Here is a 22,068-nt window from a genome sequence, read left to right as displayed (position 1 = left end):
CTGAATTGGTCCACTCACACAGACAGCAGCGTGAAGAAGGCGCAGCAGCGCCTCTTCAACCTCAGGAGGCTGAAGAAATTCGGCTTGTCACCAAAAGCATTCACAAACTTCTACAGATTCACAATCGAGAGCATCCTGGCGGGCTGTATCACCGCCTGGTACGGCAACTGCTCCGCCCACAACCGTAAGGCTCTCCAGAGGGTAGTGAGGTCTGCACAACGCATCACCGGGGGCAAACTACCTGCCCTCCAGGACACCTACACCACCCGATGTTACAGGAAGGCCATAAAGATCATCAAGGACAACAACCACCCGAGCCACTGCCTGTTCACCCCGCTATCATCCAGAAGGCGAGGTTAGTACAGGTGCATCAAAGCTGGGACCGAGAGACTGAAAAACAGTTTCTATCTCAAGGCCATCAGACTGTTAAACAGCCACCACTAACATTGAGTGGCTGCTGCCAACACACTGACTCAACTCCAGCCACTTTAATAATGGGAATTGATGGGAAATGATGTAAAATATATCACTAGCCACTTTAAACAATGCTACCTAATATAATGTTTACATACCCTACATTATTCATCTCATATGCATACGTATATACTGTACTCTATATCATCGACTGCATCCTTATGTAATACATGTATCACTAGCCACTTTAACTATGCCACTTTGTTTACATACTCATCTCATATGTATATACTGTACTTGATACCATCTACTGTATCTTGCCTATGCTGCTCAGTACCATCACTCATTCGTATATCTTTATGTACATATTCTTTATCCCCTTACACTGTGTATAAGACAGTAGTTTTGGAATTGTTAGTTAGATTACTTGTTGGTTATTACTGCATTGTCAGAACTTGAAGCACCAGCATTTCGCTACACTCGCATTAACATCTGCTAACCATGTGTATGTGACAAATACAATTTGATTTGATTTGATTTGATATGAGTTGGTCCCATCATTCATGAGCTGAAATAAAAGATTCTAGACATTTTCCATACACAAAAATATCTTATTTCAAATGTTGGGTAAAAATGTGTTTACATCCCTGTTAGTGAGCATTCCTCAAGTTTTTTGGGAGCGTGCAATTGGCATGCTGACTGCAGGAATGTCCACCAGAGATGGTACCAGAGAATTGAATGTTCATTTCTCTACCATAAGCTGCCTCCAAAGTTGTTTTAGAGAATTTGGCAGTACGAACAACCGGCCTCAAAACTGCAGACCACATGTATGGCGTTGCGTTGGCGAGCGGTTTGCTGATGTGAAGCCCATTTTTTTGAGGTATCTGTGACCAACATATTCTCACTCATGTGAAATCTATTGCCTAGGGCCCAATTGATGTATTTCAATTAACTGATTTCCTTAAGTGAACTGTAACTCAGTAAAATATTGTGGCGTTTATATTCTTGTACAGTATATATTTTACAATTCATGGCTTATGTTTAAAAAGTGTGATAAATGCGTACATTTTCCTGTTTCCAAAATATATTGTTCAAAACAAGTTGTTCAGTTACTTACTACTCTGCCCCTCCAGTGACTGCCAGCAGCAGCAGCACCACCACTGTGGGTGCATAGGCTTTGCGAAAATTGCTTGGATTGTTCTGTCAGCTATTTGCCATGAGGGGGAACTGCCCCAATGAAATGGCTGGATTTCATAATAATAAATTATAGCACAAATGGACCGTCCTTGGGCACTCAATGTGAATTCAATCAGAGGTTCTCCCTCCCAATGAGTCTTCTACACGTGAGACGAGATCTGCTCTTTCAGGTACAGATGGCACTAAAGCAAAAAGCTCATTGTAATTAGCTAACTTGTAAATTAATTATCATAACAGTTATGGGAGCCTGGTACCGGATAAACCGGACATTTACATCCAACAAGTGTCGAAGGACAGAGGGATACACTATCTAGAACCTTCTCATCGCGGATCTGGTAGGACAAAAAAACATGACGTTGCCTGGCCAATTTGACTGTTTCCCCCATGTTGTTCATCAGGTTTTACTGTGACAGGCCGACATGTTATGTGGACTAAAATAGTACACAACGGGGTATATCACAAAGCATGATCAAATGAATTAGCCAGCTAGACATTTTGAGAAATATTGAGAAATAGTTTGGTCGATTTTTTTGGTCAAATTAACCTGTTATCTACCTTTGATAAGCAGCTAAATAGCTATAGATACATGGTAGCTTGCATGGTACATGCTAAGTCATGGTAAGCACATGATAAGTCTTTCTAAACTAATATCTTACTAACTCTGACTCTATTTCTGAATGGAAGTTAACTGGGAGCACATCATACTTTGTTAGCTAACGTAAACTCACCCCATTCCGTACAAATGTGCGCAACCGCAACATTCAAACGAGGCTAGAAAGAAAACTAATGGGACTGTAAACTACGTTTCTACGTTTCTATTCAAGCGTTGATCGACATGGTAATGGCTCTATAGTATTGGAGAAAAGTTGAAAACAGCACGCATAAAGCAACTATTTCTGTCTTACAATCTCTCTCCACCTGGTGTAGCACTACTCTCATCCTTTAAAAACAAGAAATGGACAGTGACGGGGGTACGGGATACCTAGTCATTTTTTGCGTCATCATTGCATGCGATCATCATTCTCAAAGCCTCTGTTTACTTCTAAGATCACTTTAGCACCGCTTTAAAAAACAGATTCAAATTGGACACAAACCTTGAAATAGGTATATAATGACACATTATATAAACTCTTTCAAGTGTTTTATTTACATTTTAGAGGCGATAAGGTGATAAGTTGGACAGATCGAGTGAAAAAAAGTAATTTTCCCACACGACGTCTCTCCTTCTCACTATCAAGCATTAGTTTCGCTTCCCCACCCGCCATTTTTAAAAAGACCCAACGGGGCTCATTGCCTGCTTGAATTATGCAGAAACGGGCAGTGTTTAGGTCATGTAATTGATTATGTTGGAAAGGGGAGAAATTGTGCTTTACAATGGTATTGACATTACAGTTGATCTGGAAGTATTACGTTTTTGGGGCGCTAAAATAAGGGCAGTTGTACGGACAAAGGCGATGTATGAGTTTATGTGAGTTTACGTTAGCTATCCTCAGTTAGATAATCTGTGTTCACTTATTGCATCTGCATGCTTGTTGCATTCTCCCTGGTGCAATTGTTATTTTCGTGAGCTAGCTTGTCACGACTTCTACTGAAGTCGTTGCCTCTCCTTGTTCGGGCGGTGCTCGGCGTTCGACGTCACCGGTCTTCTAGCCATCATTGATCCATTTTTCATTTTCCATTGGTTTTGTCTTGTCTTCCCACACACCTGTTTTCAATCCCATTCATTACCTGTTGTGTATTTAACCCTCTGTTTCCCCTCATGTCTTTGTCAGAGATTGTTTATTGTCAGTGTAGTGTATTTGTTGTATAGGTGCGCGACGGGTCTTCGTACCCATGTTTGTTTATTGTTCTTTTCCTGTTTAGTGTTATGGAGCATGTTACTATGACATTATTAAAAGACTCCATTTTACACTCCGTTTGACTCTCCTGCGCCCTGACTTCCCTGCCACCTATACACATATGCCAGACAGCTGCTCCTTCGTAATAATATAATCTAATCTGTTCAAAACAGTAGCAGCAGTGGTCATTCGGTTTTTGACATGCAAAAGGAAAATAAATATAGGTGTATTTATGCTGTTGGTCAAATGCTGGGGACGGGTAGGGGGTTTCCATCCACCCCCAGTTTTATCATTGCAATGTGATACAAAAAGTGGCAATGTGTGCTTTAGGACCATGCGGACACCTCCGAGAAGTTGGGTAGGCTGTTTGAAGTGTTCAGCCAGCTGAATTTAGGACCAGGCAGACACCACAGAGAGGGCTGACAGGCTGTGTGAAGGCAAAGATTCTGGAAGGCTGGCTGGACCAGCACAGGAGAGTTGAGCATATTTCAGTGTGTATGTGTTGTGCTCTTTCACTGAGTTGTAAAAGCAAGCAGAGCAGAAACGCAATACTCTTTATTTGACTGATGTAACTGCTGTTGAACTTAACAAAATTGAAAACTAAACTAGTGTTGCAGTGCTGAGCTAATATTGTGACTGACATGTATTGTTTCATCCCCTCTCGACTGAGGTGAATGAATAAGCTACTATAGCAAATTATTTTTGCCTCAATCACACTAGACCTAGATATTAGATATTCTGACGTTCTTTCAGTGAAATGTGAGTTTTATTAGTCAGTATGACAATGTAATATTATTGATCTGTCAGTTTCCCTATTTTTCACACTGACACAATTAATAAACAGCTCTAACATGGTGCACAGTAGAGGTCTGCATGGGACCGATTTCTTCAGCCTCCTCCCGCCCACGCCTGCTGGCTTTCCGACTCCCATTTGCTACCACAAGAACTGGTCCCAATCCCAACCACAGTCCCGCAATGTTATTTTAGGTGTATGTGACAAAGCTAACTTGCCAGCCATGGTCCCAGCAATTTTGCACCCTATAGCAATTTCAAATGTGCAAATATTACTTAAGAAATAGGTTAAATTACCAGAGATTCCCACATGGCCCTTATACTGTAGCCCAGTAACACAATATATCAGAAAATATGCTAGATGTAGTTGGAGCCTACCTTTTAAGAGTCGGGAAGATTTTCAGACTGAGATATAAAGTTGATCAATATTTAGGCCTATTTCTCGGCAATGTAGTGAACTATAGCCTAATCATATTTAGGCCTATTTCCTTGGAAAGATAACTATCCTGTGCTTCTCTGCCCATGCATAGTCTATAGCCTACTCTATTTAATTTAGACCACAAGCGCACCTGATCTCACAGGTATGGCTACTGAACTGGAAGCAGCAAGAATGATGACAACAGCACTTGCTATGTTTTGCATAGGCCTATAGGATATATAGCGCACCTGATCCGAGTTGGGCATCTCCGGCGCGGCCCACGCTTGGTTGCGTCCTACCTGACAGGTCGCTCCTACCAGGTGGCGTGGCGAGAATCTGTCTCCTCACCACGCGCTCTCACCACTGGTGTCCCCCAGGGCTCTGTTCTAGGCCCTCTCTTATTCTCGCTATACACCAAGTCACTTGGCTCTGTCATAACCTCACATGGTCTCTCCTATCATTGCTATGCAGACGACACACAATTAATCTTCTCCTTTCCCCCTTCTGATGACCAGGTGGCGAATCGCATCTCTGCATGTCTGGCAGACATATCAGTGTGGATGACGGATCACCACCTCAAGCTGAACCTCAGCAAGACGGAGCTCCTCTTCCTCCCGGGGAAGGACTGCCCGTTCCATGATCTCGCCATCACGGTTGACAACTCCATTGTGTCCTCCTCCCAGAGCGCTAAGAACCTTGGCGTGATCCTGGACAACACCCTGACGTTCTCAACTAACATCAAGGCGGTGTCCCGTTCCTGTAGGTTCATGCTCTACAACATCCGCAGAGTACGACCCTGCCTCACACAGGAAGCGGCGCAGGTCCTAATCCAGGCACTTGTCATCTCCCGTCTTGATTACTGCAACTCGCTGTTGGCTGGGCTCCCTGCCTGTGCCATTAAACCCCTACAACTCATCCAGAACGCCGCAGCCCGTCTGGTGTTCAACCTTCCCAAGTTCTCTCACGTCACCCCGCTCCTCCGCTCTCTCCACTGGCTTCCAGTTGAAGCTCGCATCCGCTACAAGACCATGGTGCTCGCCTACGGAGCTGTGAGGGGAACGGCACCTCAGTACCTCCAGGCTCTGATCAGGCCCTACACCCAAACAAGGGCACTGCGTTCATCCACCTCTGGCCTGCTCGCCTCCCTACCACTGAGGAAGTACAGTTCCCGCTCAGCCCAGTCAAAACTGTTCGCTGCTCTGGCCCCCAATGGTGGAACAAACTCCTCACGACGCCAGGACAGCGGAGTCAATCACCACCTTCCGGAGACACCTGAAACCCCACCTCTTCAAGGAATACCTAGGATAGGGTAAGTAAGGGTAAGTAATCCTTCTCACCCCCCTTCTCCCCCCCAACAAGATTTAGATGCAAGTGGCTGTTCCACTGGGTGTCATAGGTGTTTGCACCAATTTGTAAGTCGCTCTGGATAAGAGCGTCTGCTAAATGACTTAAATGTAAATATAGACCACTTTTTAGGAGGATGATTTGCAAGCAGAGACAAATAATTGGTTAATCAATACTTATTTGAAAATGAAAAGGCGCAACGCTCGCTCACCATGGTGACCAAACCTATGTGTGCATTGTGCCTTTTTTCCTTTTCAATGATGATTACACTTCGGCTCACTTGGTTGAGCGCCCTTCCACTTCATTCCATTATCAATATTTATTTACAGTCACTGTAGTAATCTACAGTCAAATCATATTAAAGTTAATTTCATATTCAAGTTAAGTGCCACGGGATTCTTCACCCATTTAGGCAGCCTACTCTATTTCAATGAGACCACACATACTAGACCTCTCATGCCCAGAGGTAGGCTACTGAATTTGAAGCAGCGAATTTTGAGTGTGTGAATGATGCAAAAATATGTGATTTTAATACAATAGATAGGCTAACACATACAAAGCATAAAGATAATCTGTGGGACAACAAAAATACATTAAAAGTATGTGGACACGCCTTCAAATTAGTGGATTCGGCTATTTCAGCCAAACCTGATGCTGACAGGTGTATAAAATTGAACATGCAGCCATGCAATCTCCATACACAAACATTGTCAGTTGAATGGCCCGTACTGAATAGCTCAATGACTTTCAACATGGCACCGTCATAGAATGTCACATTTCCAACAAGTCAGTTCCACAAATTTCTGCCCTGCTGGAGCTGCCCCGGTCAACTGTAAATGTTGTTATTCTGAAGTGGAAGGTCTAGGAGCAATAACGGCTCAGCCACGAAGAGGTAGGCCACACAAGCTCACAGAATGGCACCGCTGAGTGCTGAAGCGACCGTGCAACCGCACACAAGCTTAAGATCACCATGCAAAATGCTAAGCGTCGGAGCAGTGGAAACGCGTTCTCTGGAGTGATGAATCACGCTTCACCTTCTGGTAGTCCGATGGACGAATCTGGGTTTGGAGGATGCCAGGAGAACGCTACCTACCTGAATGCATATAGCCAAGTTTGGTGGAGGAGGAATAATGGTCTGGGGCTGTTTTTCATGGTTTGGGCAAGGCCTCTTAGTTCCAGTGAAGGGAAAACATTCTAGATGATTCTGAGTTTCCAATTTTGTGGCAACAATTTGGGGAATGCCTTTTCCTGTTTCAGCATGACAATGCCCTTGTGCACAAAGCAAGGTCCATACAGAAATGGTTTGTTGAGATTGGTGTGGAAGAACTTGACTGCCCTGTACAGAGCCCTGACCGGAACCTCATCGAACACCTTTGGGATGAATTGGAATGCCGACTGCGAGTAAGGCCTAATCGCCCAACATCGGTGTCCGACCTCACTAATGCTCTTGTGGGTGAATGGAAGCAAGTAGGTTTGTGATGGTCACAAAATTTGGTCAGCCGGTGATTGTCAAGCAAATAACAACTGCTCTCACGGAAATTGACCGTTAATTAACATAAACACCTTTAGCCTCTCCTGACTTCCATACAAGCCATTGATGCAGACCTTGGGAATATCTACATTCTAAAAAGGTCAAATAATTCCATGTCATATAGCCTACAACGTCCCATTAAATCCATTTTTATTTTTATTTTAGACAGGTCTAAAGAAACATGTTTTGAAGAAAATGTAGTCTATTTTTGAATAACAGAGTAGCAGAATAGCCTAGTTGTCCTCATGTTAGGTCCTGATCTGGCTATGCCATATGGCTGTGGGCTACACTAGTTCATTTAGCAGACAAGATTTGCTTATAATTCCTTGGCATTATTTTATATTATGTTATATTATGAAGAATAAAATTGAACAAAGCTGAATAAAATAGAAAGTATATTTTCTCCAAACAATTCGAGGGAGTGCACACATGCGGCTATTCTGTGTTGAGCAGTTAAAACAAAGAAATAGGTACTCCTATATGCTAAATTTAAGGATTGTTTATGTAACTTTAGTTATAAATGTTGGGCTATATAATTTGATTTTTAATACATTCTAAGGCTGCAAGATGCTACTCTAATGATGATTTGAAAAAAGTCGCTTGAAAGGCAAGAGTTCTGCTTTGTTTTTTTTTTGCGCAGGCTGTACGTACTTCAACAGATATAGCCCTTGGTTCACTCCAGAACTGACTGCCCTCGACCAGCACAAAAACATCCTGTGGCGGTCTGCAATAGCATCGAATAGTCCGATATGCAACTGTTCAGGGAAGTCAGGAACCAATACACGCAGTCAGTCAGGAAAGCAAAGGCTAGCTTTTTCAAACAGAAGCAAACTGTAGCTCTAACTCCAAAAGTTTGGGGACACTGTAATGTCCGATTTTTTTTGTCAATTACACATGTGTAAGAATATACTTTTGTCCAATTTTATTATCATAATTTTTTACATTTTTTTTTAAACTTGTGCATAAGGCATATGTTTTGTCCATTTGCAATATTATTTCATAGGAAGTCAAAAGTCAAAAGTCAAAAATAGCTGAAATTTTGAAAAAACTTCACAAACCCTTAAAAAAGTGGTTTCTGGACCGTTTTTTAAAATTCTTTCGATTTTTGTGTCAATTACACATGTATAAGAACTGTATCAACATACTTTAGTCATATTTTATTATCATAATTTTTTATTTATTTTTTACTTGTGCATAGGGAATATGTTTTGTCCATTTGCAATATGATTTCATAGGAAGTCAAAAGTCGAAAATGTGAACTGTTTTTCAAAAACGTATCACCCTGCAAAAAAGTGCTTTCTGAACCGTTTTTCGAAATTCTTTCGATTTCTTTGTCAATTAATCATATGTAAGAACTGTATGAATATACTTTTGTAAAAATTTATCATAATTTTTATTTTTTTTACTTGTGCATAGGGAATATGTTTTGTCCATTTGCAATATGATTTCATAGGAAGTCAAAAGTCACTTTTTTTGGGCCAAATGCCATAAGAAATGTTCAAATGCAATAAGAAAGATTTTAAAATGCCAAATCAGGATGTTATGTCCATTTGCCATTTACCATCACGAATTTGACATGCTCAAAAATCCTGCAGAAATGCAAAATTGACTGGCCCGATGAACTCGGGATGGCCGGGCAGTGATAGTTGTTCCTTTCCTTCGCTCGTTATGTTGATTTCATCATGTCCATTTGGTCATGTTCTTTTCACTGTTGAATCATATTGTAAGTGCAAATGTATTTGCAATATGTTTCAATGGGCATTTACCATCACGAATTTGTCATGCTCAAAAATCCTGCAGGAATTCAAAATTGACTGGCCTGATGAACTCGGGATGGCCGGGCAGTGATAGTTGTTCCTTTCCTTCGCTCGTTGTGTTGATTTCATCATGTCCATTTGGTGATGTTTTTTTTTCACTGTTGAATCATATTGCAAGTGCACGTGTATTTGCAATATGTTTCAATGGGCATTTACCATCACGAATTTGGCATGCTCAAAAGTCAAACTATACTTTGCTCAAACTATACTTTTGTCAACTTTTATTATCATTATTTTATTTTATTTTATTGCGCATGAGGCATATGTTTTCACATTTGCAATATGATTTCATAGGAAGTCAAAAGTCAAAGTCAAAAGTCACTTTTTTTTGGGCCAAATACCATAAGAAATTTGACATAATCATAAATACTGCATAAATGCAAAATTGACTGGCCTGATGAACACAGGTTGGCTGGGCAGTGATAGTTGTCAGTTTTCTCACACGATTGCATAGCCTATAGAAATGTTGTGCAACATGAGCTCATGGGCTCTCATGAAGTGTTTGATTTTAATTTGGAAAACATATGCATTGATGTCAGAGTGATTAGGGGGACAATAGAGTGCTGAGTACCAGACAGTTAGCAAGTTTGGTAGGCTACTAATGATCATCAGCAGCATCAGAGAAGCCTAGTTACTGTGACGAAATGGTCATGTGGAATTTGACTGCTTATAATGACTTGTGACTTCCGGTGTAGCTACGGCCCTGCAGAGCAGAGGAGCTGGATGTTCCGTAGGGACCAGAAGATAAACAAGTGGTGGGATCAGAAGATAAACAAGTGCATACAGAGGGCTGGTGTACGCATTTCTCTGACAGGAAACACAATCTGCTATCGTGCCATTAAGTAGTGTGTCCTGGGATGTACCGTATGGATGGAATGCATCAGAAGGAAGAGAGCAACAAGTAATTCCTTGAGAGTCTGTGTCTCCCACCGTTCTCTTCTTCGTAGTAGTAAGGCTCGCACAGTAGTACACACACCCCACTCCCTGTTCATTGGGCTCGTTGAGCATCGTTGAATGGCAAAGGCACTTTTAAGAGCCACCTAATAAATGAAAATAAGCACACACTGTGCGTGCGTGTTTGTCGGGACTGGGCTGTCAAAACTATACACGAAAGAGAAAGGTCCAAATGTCTCCTCCATCCCAGAGGGAGTGTACTGATTCAGAGCATAAAGTAAGAGTTGTAACGTCAGCTAACTACGTTGCTGAACCAGCCAGTTTACTAGTGAAGAGGGCACGACAGCACCCCTTCCCCCTCGGGAGGCTGAATAGATTTGGCATGGACCCTCAGGTCCTCAAAAGTTCTACAGTTGCTCCATCGAGAGCTTATTGATTGTCTACATCACCACTTGGTATGGCAAATATACCATCAGACCGTAAAGTGCTACAGAGGGTGGTGCAGATGGCCTAGTTACAGTGCCTTCAAAAGGTATTCACACCCCTTGACTTTTTCCACATTTTGTTGTGTTAGAAAGTGGGATTAAAATGTATAGAATTGTCATTTTTTTGTCAACAACCTACACAAAATATTTTGTCATGTCAAAGTGGAAGAAAAATAGAAAATAAACACTACTATATTTTTGATAAGATAAGTGTTCAATCATGTTCAACCATGAGTCAATACATGTTAGAATCACCTTTGGCAGCAATTACAGCTGTGAGTTTTCTGGGTAAGTCTCAAAGAGCTTTGCAAACCTAGATTCTATAATATTTGCCCATTATTCTTTAAAAAATTATTCACGATATTCAAACCGATTCAAGTCAAAACTGTAACTTGGCTACACTCAGCAACATTGAACTTCGTCTTGGTAAGCAACTCCAGTGTATAATTAGTCTTGTGTTTTTAGGTTATTGTCCTGCTGAAAGGTGGATTTGTGTCTGTTGGAATGCAGACTGAAGCAGGTTTTCCTATAGAGCTTTGCCTGTGCTTAGCTATTCATTTTCTTTCTATAGACACACTGGCTTTACTCACACACTAATAACATACACTCAAATACCGACACAACACACACAGACACACACACCCACACACAGACGTACACACTTTAACAATCATCATATGCTGCTGCTACTCTGTTCTTTATTCTTACTCTTAATATTATCTATCCTGATGCCGAGACACTTTACCCTGCATTAACGTACACATCGACCTCAAATACCTTATTAACATCAGAAGCCTCCTCCCTAAGTTTGTTTTACTCACTGCACACTCTGCCAACCCGGATGTCCTTGCTGTGTCTGAATCCTGGCTTAGGAAGGCCACCAAAAATGCTGAGATTTCCATACCCAACTATAACATTTTCTGTCAAGATAGAACTGCCAAAGGGGGAGGAGTTGCGTTCTACTGCAGAGAGAGCCTGCAAAGTAATGTCATACTTTCCAGGTCCATACCCAAACAGTTCAAACTTCTAATTTTAAAAATTAATCTCTCCAGAAATAAGTCTCTCACAGTTGCCGCTTGCTACGACCCCCCTCAGCTCCCAGCTGTGCCCTGGACACCATTTATTAATTGATCGCCCCCCATCTAGCTTCAGAGTTTGTTCCCCGGCAGTCCTACAATCTAAGCTAGATGCCCTCAATCTCACACAAATCATCAAGGAACCCACCAGGTACAACCCTAAATCCGTAAACATCGGCACCCTCATAGACATTATCCTGACCAACTTGCCCTCCAAATACACCTCCGCTGTCTTCAATCATGATCTCAGCGATCACTGCCTCATCGCCTGTATCCGGGTCCACGGGTCCGCGGTCAAACGACCACCCCTCATCACTGTCAAACGCTCCCTAAAACACTTCTGCGAGCAGGCCTTTCTAATCGACCTGGCCCGGGTATCCTGGAAGGATATTGACCTCATCCCGTCAGTTGAGGATGCCTGGTAATTCTTTAAAAGTAACTTCCTCACCATCTTAGATAAGCATGCTCCGTTCAAAAAATGCAGAAATAAGAACAGATATAGCCCTTGGTTCACTCCAGATCTGACTGCCCTCGGCCAGCACAAAAACATCCTGTGGCGGACTGCAATAGCATCGAATAGTCCCTGCGATATGCAACTGTTCAGGGAAGTCAGGAACCAATACACGCAGTCAGTCAGTAAAGCAAAAGCCTGCTTTTTCAAGCAGAAATGTGCATCCTGTAGCTCTAACTCCAAAAAGTTCTGGGACACTGTAAAGTCCATGGAGAACAAGAGCACCTCCTCCCAGCTGCCCACTGCACTGAGGCTAGGTAACAAGGTCACCACCGATAAATCCATGATAATTGAAAACTTCAACAAGCATTTCTCAACGGCTGGCCATGCCTTCCTCCTGGCAACTCCAACCTCGGCCAACAGCTCCGCCCCCCCGCAGCTACTCGCCCAAGCCTCCCCAGCTTCTCCTTTACCCAAATCCAGATAGCAGATGTTCTGAAAGAGCTGCAAAACCTGGACCCATACAAATCAGCTGGGCTTGACAATCTGGACCCTCTATTTCGGAAACTATCCGCCGCCATTGTCGCAACCCCTATTACCAGCCTGTTCAACCTCTCTTTCTTATTGTCTGAGATCCCCAATGATTGGAAAGCTGCCGTGGTCATCCCCCTCTTCAAAGGGGGAGACACCATGGACCCAAACTTTTACAGACCTATATCCATCCTGCCCTGCCTATCTGATGTCTTCAAAAGCAAAGTTAACAAACAGATCACTGACCGTCTCGAATCCCACCGTACCTTCTCCGCTGTGCAAGCCGGTTTCTGAGCCAGTCACGCGCATCAGCGTATTATTGGACTCACCTGGACTCAATCACCTGTTTATTTCATCCCCTAGGTTTGTCAGTTCCCCATCTCTATTCATCGCTGCTGCATTGATTGTCATTTGTCCTTGTGTATCCGTGTGCTGACGCTGTTCCTGTCTTGCTCTTTGTCTGTTCCTAATTAAATGTCAACTCCCCGTACCTACTTCTCGACTCCAGCGTTGGTTTTTACACATATGGGGGATATAATATCTAAGAGTTAACTCTGCATTGTTGAGAAGGGTTGATAAGCAAGCATTTCACAGTAAAGTCTACACAGGTTGTATTTTGTGCATGTGACAAATACAATTGTATTTCACTTAGTGTATGGAGTAGCTAATGTTAGATGAGAAATGGCCAATGCATGTATTATAAATGACCAACGTAGCAGTTTCCCAAAGTTCAATGTTGACTATGAACTTTGCTAGCTAGCTGTGCTTTGTGGAATAATGTGGGATTATTGTCAACATTGATTTGTGCTCGTGCACGATCTGTCCATACAACTAACATCACATCCTTGTTGGCTTGTAATGTCAGCAAACGTTAGTTGGCTAGCTAACTGGCAATAGCAACCAAGAACGTTCGCTATTTTATTTTTGCTTATTTGTTTGTGCTCTGATTAGGTGCAAGTTTCAAAGCCAACAGTTTACACAGATGACTTCAGCCATGTGAAAAATCTTCCATAGCAAAATATAGCTTCCTTTGCTTGTAGCTTGCCTCTCATCCGTCTGTTCTTACCTAGCTACTAGCACTGTTACACCTGCAAATGTAACCGATGTGAAATGGCTAGCTAGTTAGTGGTGGTGCGCGCTAATAGCGTTTCAATCGGTGTCGTCACTTCCAGGGTGGCTGTTTTTGATGTGTGCAGAGGGTCCCTGGTTCGAGCTCAGGTTGGGGCGAGGAGAGGGACGGAAGCTAAACTGTTACACAAATTCAGTTAATCCACAATTTTTTTAAAGTCCAATGGTCACTTAATGGACACTATAGTCTCATTTTAATCCGATGTCAATTTAAGCTAGGTGGTCACAGAAATTACTTTGAAAACTCAATTGCTAACGACCCTGTTAAAAATCTGGTAACAACCGGACAGCTCATGACAAGAAGCAGGCAGGCAGTGTGTTGTGTACCTCCAATCAAGTCGATTTATACATTTTCATCGACATTTCATCAACCAATGCATACTATTGTCACGCCAGTCAGCGAGTGTCACGACTTCTGCCGAAGTCGTTGCCTCTCCTTGTTCGGGCGGTGCTCGGCGTTCGACGTCACCGGTCTTCTAGCCATCATTGATCCTTTTTTCATTTTCCATTGGTTTTGTCTTGTCTTCCTACACACCTGTTTTCTATCCCATTCATTACCTGTTGTGTATTTAACCCTCAGTTTCCCCTCATGTTTTTGTCAGAGATTGATTTGTTGTCAGTGTAGTGTGATTGTTTGTATAGGTGCGCGTCGGGTCCTCGTACCCATGTTTTGTTTGTTTGCACATTTATTGTTGGAGCATACTCTTGGAACTTTATTAAAAGACTCCATATTTACACTCCATTTGACTCTCCTGCGCCTGACTTCCCTGCCACCTATTACACCTATGCGTGACAGCGAGACTATAATAAATATATAAGATGGATTGTAGATGTTTGTTTTCTTAAATACTTTTCTATTATCCCTCTGTCCCACTTTTGCATAAAAATGCTAGTAAACACAGGTCAATAGAATAAAAACATTTCTGATGATATGCATTAAGTTCCTCTTTCCCAAAGTCAATCAATGTTAAATTCAAACCCCCGAGCTGACAAGGTACAAATCTGTAGTTCTGCCCCTGAACAGGCAGTTTACCCACTGTTCCTAGGCCATCATTGAAAATAAGAATTTGTTCTTAACTGACTTGCCTAGTTAAATAAAGGTAAAATAAAAATCAAATCAATCCTGTTACACTTAAAGTGTAACAATCTTCTTTTGGAGAAAATGTTTATTATTCTTTCTCCAATTGTGATGTCTCTTTATTTTCACTGTTTCTATATTTTGCTCAGAGATTAGATTATCTTCAGGCAAGGTAGTTATGGTTCATTGGCTGTCACATTTTCAGTCATGCAGGTAGGCTTGGAGAAAGGAACAATGACCTTCAGCAAAGTATTTTAAAACAAAGAATGACAACTGGCAGTATTGCCTATTTGTTTTTGTTTTTCTTCTATCTGCCATGTGCTTTCATTGTTTTATATTGTGACTGAAATGTAATTTTATAGAAAGAAGAAAGACTAAAATGACTTAGAAATGGCTTATTTTGTAAGCTTTGCAGACTCCCTCTCCCAACCTCACTTGCAAAACTCACTGACAGAAAATATGCTGCAATGCTGCACTGAACTTCTCTAGTTTCACCTGAACGCCTAGTTAGCAGTTTCTAGAACATTAACATGTTTCAGCATGAGTTGAAATGTATTTAGTCATTCAGTTATAATTAGCCTGAAGCAGAGCTATTCTCATTCCAGCAGAGAGCGGGTACTTTCTAAACACTGTACTGATATGCTGAGTGTGTGACCTGATTCTTAGGTGGAAAAACCTGTTGAGGAATCGGGTGAATTTACTTTAAATTAGTTTACATTATCATTTTACCCCAAGCAACAACAGATGAGAGTCCAATTAAACCACAGACACAAGTTACAACCACACATATTCAGCATACAGAATGGGTAGCTGCTGAAATAACCATCATCTTGTCCCTTGTTGGTTACACTCCAAAATTGCAGTGCTTCATGTCAGTCAAGTACAAAAAAATAGCAACTGCAGATCGCTCTTTTATGTCTTAAGTTAAATGCATTTTAACGAATCACAAAAAAAAGCAAATCATATAAAAAGAGATGTGAATATTGCATTGTGAAAAGCAGATACTTAGTTTGCACCTATATGCACACTGAAAGAGTGAACTGGTGTAGCAGTGAACAATTTACTTTGTGACTTTGTTGTACTTAGTCAGTTTTGATTTTTGTGCTAATTGTGAAAATGCATTATATATTGTACTTCGGAATCGTTATTTTGAATGTACTCAATGCCCTCTGTACATTTGCATAATTTGAAGGTGCTTTTGCAGACTATTACACTGAATTACACTGAATACCTGAAGCAGCTCGATGAATACAGGAAGCAGCAAGATGTATTCAATCACACTAAATACAGGAAACAGCTAGAAGTAGTCAATCACACTGAGTAGGCCTACAGGAAGCAACTAGATATCTGAAGGATGCCAGCCTGTCTTGACTGGTCTGGACAAGCCTGCCATTTAGTGTGTGTGAGTGTGTGGGTTACACTTCCTATGAAATGGTAGATATAGGGTGGGACTAAAAAATAAATATAAAAAGATAACTCATGTAAAATATACTGTGTCTGTAAAATGTATATGGTATGTATAAACTGGAAGTGGAAGCCAAAGTATTGTTGTACTTTAGTTCACTCCAATTAGGGGAGGGGTGTTAGGGTTAGGTGAAAATAATGAAGAAGGAAAGAATATTTAAAATAATATAGATGTTTACCCAATATATATATATATATATATATATATATATATATATTTACTGTATATATATATATATATATATATATATATATATATATATATATATATATATATATATATATATATTACTGTATATATATATTTACTGTATATATATATATATCGAGTGCCTGCGTTGCCAGGTGCTAAAAGAGATGTTGCTTCTATTTGTGGCGCAGAATGCGCTGCAAGTCCTGCCTCTCCTCTCTCCTCATTGGTTTATAGAAGCAGATACCCAAAGACGAAAGACGAACTGAGGTCGGTCATCGTCATGGTAATACTATTAGATGCCAATCGCCATATAAAGTCCAAAGAAGAAAAAGCCTGGAAGGAGGAGAGATGACTAGAAAGTATTCAGTTGACAGTTTTATGTGTGGATTAATTGTCAGAGTAGAGGACCTTGTGCATTTCAGGTGAAATAACAACTCATTGTTATATCCCACAACAAAGTAGCTAGCAACAGCAAGCTAGCTAAATAGGACATTTTAGCTAGCAACTGTAAGATAGCTAGCTAAATTGCCATAAATGTTTAATGCTTTTCAACCTGTCCCCAAATTAATATAATTGGTTCAGAGTTTGTTTTGATACTTCAACCTGTGTGTCGTGATCGCGTTTGGTGTGGGGGGACAAAATCAATTTGCTCACGATGGCACGGTGTAATCCTAATCACTTATAAAGTACAGCAACATAGTGCTTCATAAATGCTGGTCACTTTTTCTTCAAGGATTATTCAGTGTGTAACGTCGTTCGTCTGTTGAAGGAGAGTCGAACCAGAATCGACGATACATGAAATAAATATTACAAAACACCAAACGGAACGTGAAAACCTATACAGCCTATCTGGTGAACAACTACACAGAGACAGGAACAATCACCCACAAAATACACAGTGAAACTCAGGCTACCTAAATATGGTTCCCAATCAGAGACAACGAGAATCACCTGACTCTGATTGAGAACCGCCTCAGGCAGCCAAGCCTATGCTAGACACACCCCTAATCAGCCACAATCCCAATGCCTACAAAAAAACCCAATACGACAACACAATAAACCCATGTCACACCCTGGCCTGAACAAATAATTAAAGAAAACACAAAATACTAAGACCAAGGCGTGACACAATGTTTTTGTCAATGAGCAGCAGATCATTATTACTGAATCACAATATTTTTTATGGCATGTTATAATATACTTATAAGCCACTATAAAGTCATATTTGATTATTTTAGGTAATGATGATGAAATGCCTAAGGCAGAGAGCTGTTACTATACAATTATAAAGTGGTCATTGTATCTGCACATTAGATGTTCTTATGTCGTGAACGAGATGGCCAAGATTCCTATATCTGTGATTTCTTGAAAGCCAGTATTCCCATTCAATTACTCTGGATGTTCTTTTAAAGCTTTGTGGTATGATTTCCTTGATGGTGCCACACCAAAAGTGGCTTATAACTATGCTATAACACACCAAACAAAGATTATGATGCAGTAACAATGATGTGCTGCTCACTGACAAAAACGTATAATGGTTTATAACGCATTATGCATATGGACTTCATAGAACGTGTTGCCGATTATGTATTTTTTTCTCTGAAGCTAGGTGCACCTTGGAGGCTAGAAAGCTAGGTTACGACAGTAAATATTTTCCTCTGTAATTTAAAAAAAAAAGACACCTGCTTTCAGTGCTTCACTATTAATAACTTGCGTATGTGCATTTAGACCTTGTGAATGGAGCAAATGATTGTTTCCCAGTCCCATTGTATTTTTGTTTATGCGTTTTTGCTGTGGAACTCAAGGGGAAGGAAGCCTGCTCAATCAGTTGCACTAATTTTCTGGTAGGCTGTTCACACCACATCATGATGCGTTTCCACGCTAGGAATGGAATCATAAAAGGAAAAGCTCACTCGTTACCCGAGCTAATTTTGTTAACACCTTTGACAGCACTACTACAGCTTGTTTAGTCTCTTAGTTGTATTTTTGTAGTACATTCCATGTCTTCATATTGAAGACTGATGCACTGATAGTACTCCAGCACAAAGATGTACCTGGCTACAGAGCTAGTGATGAACAGATACCACCATTCCTTTCAGTAAAGTTAAACACAACCCAACAATATCAGACGCACATACCTCCATTCTTATGACCATAATGAGTCATGTTACAAAAGTCATAGTCCTTGTTCCATGCATACATTTCAATGTGCCTTTCCTGAGCCATGTTGTGCATAGTAGGCTTTCACGTGATCAGCTCGCAATGGTCACATTGTCTTCCTAAAGAGAAATAGAGACCAGCCATCCACAAGTGGTGTGCATGGTGCTTTCACCAGAAATCATCCGCCCCATTTTCAAAGTACATTGTGTACCACAGGGGACCTAGTGAGAGATACACTTTGCTGGCCAGTAATGGAGGCCTCTGTAATAACAAAGCATGAGTGCATCACATAACGGATATCCTTATTGCTTGGGCCAGAATTTTTTTCTGATAAGGGCCCTATTAGATACAACGCCACAACGAGAAATTCAATTTACATAATATGTACATTAACTTTTCAATTTACATTAGCAACAGCATTTCAAATCAAAATCAAATCAAATGTTATTTGTCATATGCTTTGTAAACAACAGGTGTAGACTAACAGTGAAAATGCTTACTTTATGGGCCCTTCCCAACAATGCAGAGAAAAAAATAGAAAAGTAATAGAAATATGCTGTTTCAAGTTTTAATGTCACATGCACAAGTACAGTGAAATCCATTTCTTCCAACAATGCAGTAATCAATATCAATGTAGTCCACATAAGGCAGAACAGAAACACATGATAAAAAAAGAAAATAAATGAGAACACAAGAAAGAAAGTATGCTACATATAGGGTCAGTTCCAACACGACATTTACAATGTGCAGAGATACTGGAGAAATAGAGGTAGATACAGCATGTATAGGGGTGACTGGGCATCAGAATATATGATAAACAGAGTAGCAGCAGCGTATATGTTGATTGTATGTAAGTGAGTGTGTGTACAGTAGAGTCAGCATAAATGTGTGTGCATGTTATGCGTGTGAGTGTGAACGTGACCGGTGTAGATGGCCTCTGCATTGTGTTTTGATCGGTTTACATATAACCAAAGGATCAGGGTTGGTGTTAATATTTTATTCCCTGATAGTAAAACAAACAACATATTAACAATGATCTCATGAACAACGTAACAATGTAATGCAAATGCAATTTACATTAAGAAAGACAAATGTATAGTAACGGCCTAGGCTAGCCAACTTTCTCAATAACGGCCAAGCGTTACGTACAGTACAGTACGTGTAGTATTTGTAATTGTATTTATTATTACTGCCAAGGCAGCAGCTGATCTTCCTGGGGTCCAGCAACATGAGAGATTTACATGCATATTATTAATGTTAGCACTCCGTGTAAGTCCCTCTTTGTAGCACCTGACCATACGACTGAACAGTAGTTCATGTGCGACAAAACTAGGGTCTGCAGGACCTGCCTGGTTGATGGTGTTTTCTTTTTTTTTAGCTACTGTTGTACAACATGTTTTGACCATGACAGTTTACAATCTAGTGTTACTCCAAGCAGTTTAGTCATCTCAACTTGTTCAATTTCCACGTTATTTATTACAAGATTTAGTTGAGGTTTAGTCAATTATTTTTCCCAAATACAATGCTTTTAGTCTTTGAAATGGGTTTGTATTCATCTTTTTTTCTCTGATAGTAAAACAAACAACATCCATAAATAAATACATCCGTACAGTACATGACATGAATTATTTGTATTTATTCATTTATTAATTAAGGACCCTCATTATTTATTCCATTCTGAAACTAACTGCAGCTCTTTGTTAAGTGTTGCAGTGATTTCACTCGCTGTAGTCGCTGACGTGTATAGTGTTGAGTCATCCGCATACATAATCTGCATGCTTGTCACGTCCTGACCATAGAAAACCTTTATTTTCTATAGTAGAGTAGGTCAGGGCGTGACGAGGAGTTTTTGTTCTAGTTTATATTTTACATGTGGGGTTCTAGGTTTGATTTTCCATGTTGGTGATTTGTATGATTCCCAATTAGAGGCAGCTGGTTATCGTTGTCTATAATTGGGGATCATACTTAATTTGCATTTTTCCACCTGTGGGTTATGGGATATTGTTTATGTTTAGTTGCCTGATCGCACTGCATTGTCGTCACGGTTCGTTTATTCTTTATTTGTTTTGTATTTACTTAAGTTTCACTTTATTCATTAAAAGTATGCGGAACTCAAAGTACTTTGGTCCGACCATCATTATTATGAACATCATGACAGAATATCCCATCAACAACTGACCAAGCAGCGTGCCCAGGAGGTAATGGCATCCTGGTCTTTGGACGAGATTAGGGAGAGAACATCCTGGACTTGGGACGACATAGTGGCAGGAGTGAAGAGCCTGCCGTGGAAAAAGGTGGAGGCAGCGAAGGAGGATTAACGACGACGCAAGCACAAGAGGCAGCCCCCAAAAATGTTTTGGGGGGGCACACGGGGTGGTTGGAGGATCCAGGTTTCAGACCAGAGCCAACTCCCCGCACGCGCTCGGTGCCAGCTCTCCGCACTTACCCTGCACCGTCTCTACGCACTGCCTTCACAGCCCAGTGCGTCCTGTGCCAGCGCCCCGCACTTGCCGGGCATGTCGATCAACGCTTGAATAGAAAAGTAGTTCACACCCCAAATTTTGAAGTCAACACAGTCGCTACAGTCCCATTAGTTTTCTTTGCAGCCTCGTATGAATGTCACGGTTGCGCACATTTGTACTGAATGGGGTGAGTTTACATTAGCATATACAGCATTCACAAATCAAAATATAAAAAGTTAATAGATGCATAAATATCACAATATAATGGTAGAAGACCAACATATTACACTGTCAGTGACAATATCAACTCAATATCTGTGTTTTAACATATATGATTGATTATGATTTTCATGGGACAATTTTTCAGTAATCTACCTCCTCCACATGGGTACAATAGACAGTAAGAGGTAATGGGGGCAGGGAATGTTTATGAGGGGGAATGCGGAAGTAGAAGGAAGTGTGTGACATAAAAAATGGCACTTACAACAACACAAGGAATGTACAGTAGTTTCATGCATGGAAACTATTCAGATGTTGTGTAATTATACAACATAAAATTCAACACTTGTTACTTGAGCAAATTGTGTGTGTGTGTGTATGTGTGTGTGTGTGTTCGAGTGTCAGTGTGTGTCACTGTGCAAAGAGAAAAGCATCTTATACAAGGTTCAAATCAGATAGCTTGATATAGTGGTCCTGGATGGCAGGGAGCTTGGCCCCAGTGATGTAATGGGCTGTCTGCACAACCTTCTGTAGCACCATGCGATTGAGGGCGGTGCTGTTGCCATGCCAAGAAGT

This window comes from Oncorhynchus keta, chromosome 2 (assembly GCF_023373465.1).
Source record: "Oncorhynchus keta strain PuntledgeMale-10-30-2019 chromosome 2, Oket_V2, whole genome shotgun sequence".
Taxonomy (NCBI): domain Eukaryota; kingdom Metazoa; phylum Chordata; class Actinopteri; order Salmoniformes; family Salmonidae; genus Oncorhynchus; species Oncorhynchus keta.
Note: the sequence above shows the minus strand (reverse complement) of the source record.